This window comes from Pan troglodytes, chromosome 17 (assembly GCF_028858775.2).
Source record: "Pan troglodytes isolate AG18354 chromosome 17, NHGRI_mPanTro3-v2.0_pri, whole genome shotgun sequence".
In the NCBI taxonomy this organism is placed as follows: domain Eukaryota; kingdom Metazoa; phylum Chordata; class Mammalia; order Primates; family Hominidae; genus Pan; species Pan troglodytes.
This window is the reverse complement of record NC_072415.2, coordinates 65,842,591-65,850,045: the sequence shown is the minus strand read 5'-3', so window position 1 is coordinate 65,850,045 and position 7,455 is coordinate 65,842,591. Positions and strand designations below refer to the sequence as shown.

General features: G+C 39.5%; 1 long non-coding RNA gene across 1 annotated transcript; it reads right to left on the bottom strand.

The window, feature by feature from the left end:
- Window positions 1-200: 200 nt before the first annotated feature.
- On the bottom strand, window positions 201-7,206 carry LOC134808613 (uncharacterized). Its single transcript, XR_010151943.1, has 3 exons — window positions 7,128-7,206; window positions 3,341-3,489; window positions 201-382 (listed from the first exon to the last, which is right to left on the bottom strand). It is a non-coding gene; the product is annotated as an uncharacterized LOC134808613 (long non-coding RNA).
- Window positions 7,207-7,455: the final 249 nt, after the last annotated feature.

Genomic DNA, 7,455 nt, shown 5'->3' with positions numbered 1-7,455 from the left:
CCAGGGAGGAGGCAAGATCTAAGCTCCTGGGAGAGAGACTGGGAGAACCAAGGAGAGCTTCAGAGCTCCAGTCTTTGCTAGAGCCCAGGATTCTGGATACAGTGTCCAGGCTGAGAGCAGCATGGGGGATAAAGCAGGCAGTCAATAGGATGGATTGGGTTGTGGTGTGGGAGGGCAGGATGGGGAGGGGTTAGACTCACTGGGACTCAGGCCGCTTGTGCTTGGGCTTCAGTGCTCGTGCAGCACATTGATGCGTAACTATGCATTCATGGGTCTGTCTCCCCTGCTAAGCTCTGAACTCCTTTGAGAGGAGCTGCGTTGTGTCTTTGTTTCTTCAGCACCCATGTAGTCTCTCCACAGAAGAGGAGCTGAATTGGTGCCTCTAAATGAGTGAATACAGGGCCCAGAGTGAAAAATTAGTGAATGAGTAAACATGAAACCACTCTCAAAAGTAGAAGAGCACACATTCTATCTGGCACTTGGAACATACTCTTACAGCAGAATTCTGTCCTTAGATCATAAAGAGAGTTATCTAATGGTGGTGGTGACATGCTTCTCTATATATGAATACCAAAAGACTTAAATTATAGCCCTGTGCCTTTATCTTTTATGGAGGCTATGACCATCTTGACTATTTCTTACCTGTCAACTGTATAAGGCATGTATTATGGTCAGAAATAGAACTATAAAGAAGATAAATTTAGTGTTAACTAAATTTAACTAAGGCAATTAAGAATATGGCTTTTTTTTTTTTTCATTTCAACATATCAGAGACTACTAACCTTATTTCATTTCATCCCTTTTTCCAAGCTCTGAACAAACTTGGATCTATTCTTCAACCTCTTCTGCCCCGATCATTGCTCGGCTCAGTTTAAATGATCATTCTTCCTTCTACTAACATCTTTTACCTCTCCTCTGTCTCTATCTTTGGCTACTTCTTCCTCCTACCTCTAAATATTTTCACTTTCATGTATTTGTCAATCAGCCATTTGCTCATTTAGTCATCCAACAAACATTAATTAAGCTCTATGCCAAGTACTATCCAGCTGTTGAGTATGCAAAGGTAAAAAGATATTATTTTTGCCTTCAAGAATAGCCCAGTACAATGAGAAAGACCCACTTCTACTCATGAAGACATACATAACAGGATAGTGTCTTCTACCACTTTCCTTGTCCTGTGGAAGAGTTCAGTCTAGCTCCAGCTAATGCCTCTTTGGAGAGAAGCAGGGGCTTCCTCTTTTTTTTTTTTTGTTATCACCACCTTGAGCCCCACACCTAGGGTTGTTGTAAGATAGATGAGGCCTGGGCAGGGTCTCGGGAATACACAAACCTAGCTCTAGAGTGCCATATTAAATGCTGCTCAAAGATGGCTCTTACTCATGGTCAGTGAGAAGGGCAGCTGGGTGCTAAGTGGGCTTCCATGCACTTCACCAGGGTTGGGGACAGGGAGTGCCTTCCCTGGTAGAGATCTGTAGTTCCTTCACCTCCTGCTCTCTATTTCTATAGTGCATTCTCCCCCTCCTCTTACCCTGCCCCTGGGGATATATAATTAAAACTCTGAACTAGATTAGTCTCTAAAGGCAGCAAAACTCACTCAACAAGTATGCATTCAAATCTTTCTGATTTACACTAAGACCAGAGGATTTTCAAATATTTTTGGCCTTTGTTCTAGGTGACTCACTGTCTAGCTGTCTAGTCCTGGGATAGGGAAAAGGGAGGGTTGCAGAGATCAGGAGGATGTCCTCAGGAAACAAGTAAAGAAATGCAATTACCTCAAGGATAGAAAAAAAAATCTATTAATATATTAAATATATCAATGTATGGAGATATAACCCTTCTGCCTTTTTATGTAAACTGCTAAGTAACAGTGCATTAAATGAGAGAGATGGAGGAACTGGGGGTGGGGACTCCCCACCCAGTCGGCCAGGAGACAAAGCCTTGATCCTGCCAAAGGTTCTAATTCAATTTCTTTCCATACTTTTACTTCTCTGTTTCATGCAAGCCTGCACTTTTCCTCATCTATTCTTTTCTTAATTCCTGCAACCTGGCTTCCATTTTCACTGCAGTACTGAAACTAGGCTCTTAAAGATTACCAAATGCTTCCTATCTGGCAAATCCAGGGGATATTTCTCAGTCTTCACTTTCCTTTGTGTCTCTGAAGCCATGGTCCCTGTGGCAGCCACATGGTCACTAGTACCACGTTCAACATTTGCTTGTCCCCTAACCAAGAAGATTTTGAACAGAAAATCTTGGGTGGCTTGGTTGTGAAAACAGTAGGTACTTAGAAGGATTTTTTCTTTAAGTGTTTTCCGAAACTACACTCTCTTCCCCTAGATTATGATATTCTATCCGAGTGGGGGCAGAGAGGTGGAGAAGTTGTGTCTCCTGTCTGTTGATGATCACTGGTCTACAGAAACAAACTCCTGGAGCCTGAAGACCTCTATTCTAATCTTAGCTTTACAATCTGCCTTTTCATGCAACCTTGGCAAATCACTCAGCAGTTTCATTTTAAAGACAGAGGTGATCACATGTGGGCAGTGGCAAGAAAAAGAAAAAACTGATAGATCACAAACAAAGCTGATGCTCCAGTGCACTATACTGATCTGGGTTCAGAGAAGGCTACATAGTCATTTCCAGGACAAGGCCACTCCAGCCAAGAATGAACCATCACAGAGTGCACCTCAGGGCCTTAGGAGATGCTGCAACTTTTCTCTCAGTGCAACTCCTGCATCCAGGACAAGGACTGGGAAAGAGAATAAAAAGGAGAAGCCAGCAGTAAAAAGGTGGTCTCTGTGGAGCAAGAAACTCTACTTTGACTTCAGTCAATTGTTCCACCTACTGTTGCCCATGAGAACAGCCCGTGTGCCAATTTCCTTTGAAAATTTCTAGGCTTCACAAACTTCTCCTTACAGTTTGGAGGCATCAGCTTTCAATCCTCTGTTAAGCTTGTTTCCCCCACTGCAGAAAAAACAACATGTGCAAATGTTTCCCAGTACTTTTCTGCTTAACTAAACAGACCCTTTTTCTTGTTCACATGAGGAATAAAAGAAACTCATTTTTAGTTGAACAGAGCTAGCTCACTTTAAGCTTTCATTAAGACCCATTTTCACTAGTAAATACGTCCATGTGTAATGAAATAACTTTGTAAAATCTAAAGAATTTGTATATTTTTACTGACCAACGATAAGGAATGGTCTCTTTTGCCTTCCATTGCATTTAAATTTTATTTATTTATTTATTTATTTTTAATACTATCTTCTTTCCTTTTGCCTCTTGAGCACTAATGGTGAGTATTCCACCAGGCTTACTCAGTGCTCAGAGCTTTCCCCTTTGTACTCACCACTAGAGACCCCTCGTGTTCAGGACAAGCATTATGACTTCCACAATGATGGCATCTCTATTACTTATTCCCCAGTGGTGCTTCAGTCTTGTAGGGACGTTCAAAATACCCTGGCTTCACCTGAGTGTAGATTCACATTCCATTCAATTCTATAGGAGGAGAAAGAAAAATGAAATGAGTATCTAGTATCTATGAATGATCTACCTTGTACCGGATTCTGTGTTGATATTTTATACATCATTGTCCCTATTTTTCAAGTTACAGAACTGAAGCATAGAACACTGACCTCACTGAAGCTCACCCAGCTAATAACGAACAAACAACTGATATGGACAAGTTCCTTGCTGAGATCTGTCTGACCCCCATGCCCGTGAGTTTTTTTTACTATGCTACTTTCCTTGAAAGTACAGCATACAATCATTCCTTCATTTCACTCAAGAAAGGAGATCAACTTCCTCGTATTAAATTTGGAGTTCACATTTTTTGGAATATTAAGACAATTTTTTAAACCTGCTAATTGATGTCCAGGACTAATTTGCTGAATTTACTGAATATGTCTTGAGAGCTTACCTAGTACTGGTAGCTATTACACATCTGACTGGCAAAAACAATCAAGACACACTACTGGTCATCAAAAAGGTTGCCATCTTTTTTTCTCTAATTCCAATCTCTGTAACATATGGTCTGCACCACACACTAATCTCCTTAAAATTCCATTTTTATACTAAAAGAACTTTTCTTAAGCACGTACTCTATGCCACGATGTGTGCCTTCTATTTGAGTTACCAAAAAGATTCAGGCACCTCTAACCTCAAGGAACTGACATTTGGGTCATTCCCTCATACAAAACCATCAGTGGCTTCCTGTCAACCACTTTGAACCCAACCTTCTCTGCAAAGCACTTATTCCAGTGTTTAGTCATCCTTCTCTACTCTAAACTCATAAACTATGACTGCCATACCATTTAGTTGTTATAATTGTCTCTCATATGTTAATTTTATCTCCCAGTGACACTATAATCTACTTAAAAGCAGGGCTCATTGCTTACAATCATTCTTTTTGGTCATACACAAGACAAGGGATTACTTCTTTGGCTTTGAATCCAAAGAATTCTTTCATCTTGTGATGATTTAAAGAACTTTAAAAGATTTGTTGATTGGTATTTAAGGATTAAACCCAACACTAGAGAATTTTCCTCCTGGTTAAAAAATCCACTTAGTTCTTTAATACAAAATAATCACTGAGATTTTTGATAAAAATTGATTTTAAAAGATGTTTGTATGGAAAGAGGAGAGAAAGCATTGTTGGTCATATGACAGCTAAGTTTTCACCTTGGTTCTTTTTAATTATCAACTATCATTTTGGTTTTTCTTTCACCAAATTGCATCTGAAATTTTGCTAGTCAGGCCAAAACTGTATTCCCATTATTCTGATATTTCAGAGAAATGTCAGGTCAAATCCTTGTGCAATTTTCTTATAATAACAATACTCTTATAGTCATCTTATTTAGCTTTTGAGTATGAGAGAAAGGAAATATTTCACTTTAGGCAAAGCTGTAGGGTAAGGGAGCTTGCTTTCTTGACCCCACCCCATTTTGCTATCTGTGCCCCATGGCCTACCTTGGACAGAGCCAGCTGAAAGGACCCAGGAGACTGGGCTTTCATCTGTCCACTGGGCCTGGCTGGCTGCTCCTGATAAGCTTCAGTGACTAAGAAGTTTGATTTGTCCTGAAGAATACAGCATCTGATGGGGAGCACAATGGGTCGACACTGGCAGGGGAAATAGTATCTACTTCCTAACACATGGCCATGGATGCACTGTGGTAATGAAGGATCTAGGAGCAGGTGGAAATAGAATTCCACAGAGGCAGCCAGCACCAGAAAAGTTGGCCAATAGGTGGATGAGACTTAATCCTTGGCCTATCTGGTTCAGAGACTTGGAAATGTAAGACATATCTTCAAGCCAGTGGACTAGAAAAGCAGTGAGTCACCATCTCAGCCACACAGATCCAGGGAAACAGATTAAAACTTCAATTAAACAAAATAGGCTCTGCAGTAAGTGTAACTTGGGGCTCCAATAATTCCTAGAGAACGAAGAAAGCTCATCTTGTGAGTAAGACTAAGTGGTCTTCAGGGCTCCAGAAATTCAGGAGTTGGATTCCAGCTTAACTATAGTACTAGTAAACCACAATGAATTAATAATTAGGACACATACATTAATGCAAGACATTATCCTTTCAAGTACATTTTTTTTTTTTTTTTTCAGAGAGACAGGACCTTGCTCTGTCATCCAAGTTGGAGTGCAATGGCCTGATCACATCTCACTGCAGCCTCCATCTCCTGGTCTCAAGCAATCATCTCATCTCAGCCTCTCAAGTAGCTGGGACTATAGGTGCACACCACCACGCTGGCTAATTTTTAAGTTTTTGTTTTGTTTTGTTTTGTTTTTTTGTAGAAACAAGCTCTCATTATGTTGCCCAGGCTGGTCAACATAAACTCCTGGTCTCAAGAGATCCTCCCACCTCACTCTCCTGAGTAGCCTGGATTACAACCATGTACCACCACACCCAGCCTATAAGTATGTTCTAACTGGAGCCTTCCAAAGTGTCCAACAATGATGCCTAGGGTCAAATGCCAAGGTGGGAGGCAGTTTTTGAGGCCCTCAGTTCACATCTTCTGCTTTTGCCTACTCAGAAGACAGAACCAGCACAGAGATTTACCTGTTCCAACGTGATGTCCATTTGGTTGGTTTTCTTTGCACCAAGGATGCAGGCAGAATAGAATAGCAGAGGGGCCAGCAAACTATGGCCCATAAGGCAAATCTGGCCCACCACTTGGTTTTTGTTTTTTTAAATAAAGATTTATTGGAACAGAACACCACAATTTATTTACATATTATGTAGAACTGCTTTCACACTACAGTGGCAGAGCTAAATAGTTGTGACAAAGACTGCATGGCCTGCAAACCCTAAAATATTTACTCTCTGTTCCTTTATGGAAAAAGTTCACTGACTCCTAAGGTAGTGCATAGGGGGGTCAGACTATCCACTATCCTAAGAGCTCTGTTTCTATCCTTAGTAAGCAGGTAAGTTTAGGCAAACCACTTTAACTCTTTATGCCTCAGAATTCTCATCATTTAAACTGTGATAATAATATAATTTCCTTCGTGGAGTAATCAATCCTCCATATCTATAGGTTCTACATCTGTAGATTCAACCAATCATGAATCGAAAATATATGGGGGAAATATTTTGTCTGTGCTTAACAGGTACAGACTTTTTTTCTTTTCTTTATTCCACAAATAATACACTATAGAAAGTATTAACATATCATTTACCTTATATCTGGTATTATAAATAATCTAGAGATAGTTTAAGTATACAGGAAAATGTGCATAGATTATATATAAATACTATGCCAGTTTCTATCAGGGACATGAGCATCCACTGATTTTGGTATTTGCGGGGGTCTGGGAACCAGTCTCCTACAGATACTGAGAGAAGATTATAGTTACAAAAACTTAATGCAATCATACATGGAATGTGCCTAGCACAGTGTCTGGCATGTAATAAGTATCATATAATAATTAACAATTATTGCTATCCATCAGGTAACAGCACTTTCAGAATTGTATTCAAGCAGAATTTGTTTCTAATATAGAGCCTATAAAGTAAGTATGCACTCTTGATAAAGGTACCAGTACAGGCACTGGCCAAAACCAGTTGAATCTGGATAAGGTACTTGGTTTTAATATTGTCAATATAAAAATTTTTAAGAAGATCACTTACCATTCTTTATTGCTGGGAATCTCCACAGTATCTTGTAAATTGCTTTAAACAGGTACTTAAAGTTTTCTGTTGGACTCTGTCAAATGCAGATAAGGGTCATGAAGGAAAAATTTACATTTCATCAGTATTAAAAATTTATTAACACTCATGAAAATGTATTTTATTGTGCTTTTTTTGATGTTTTATATTACAATCCCTGCCACATACTTTGAAAAAAAATTGCTTCACCGTTGCAGCTTAAACCTTCAAATTCTCTCTTCAATTCAGAATGCCATTCATTAAATTCCTACTTCTAAGGAACCATAAATGCAGTAATCTAGACCCTGAT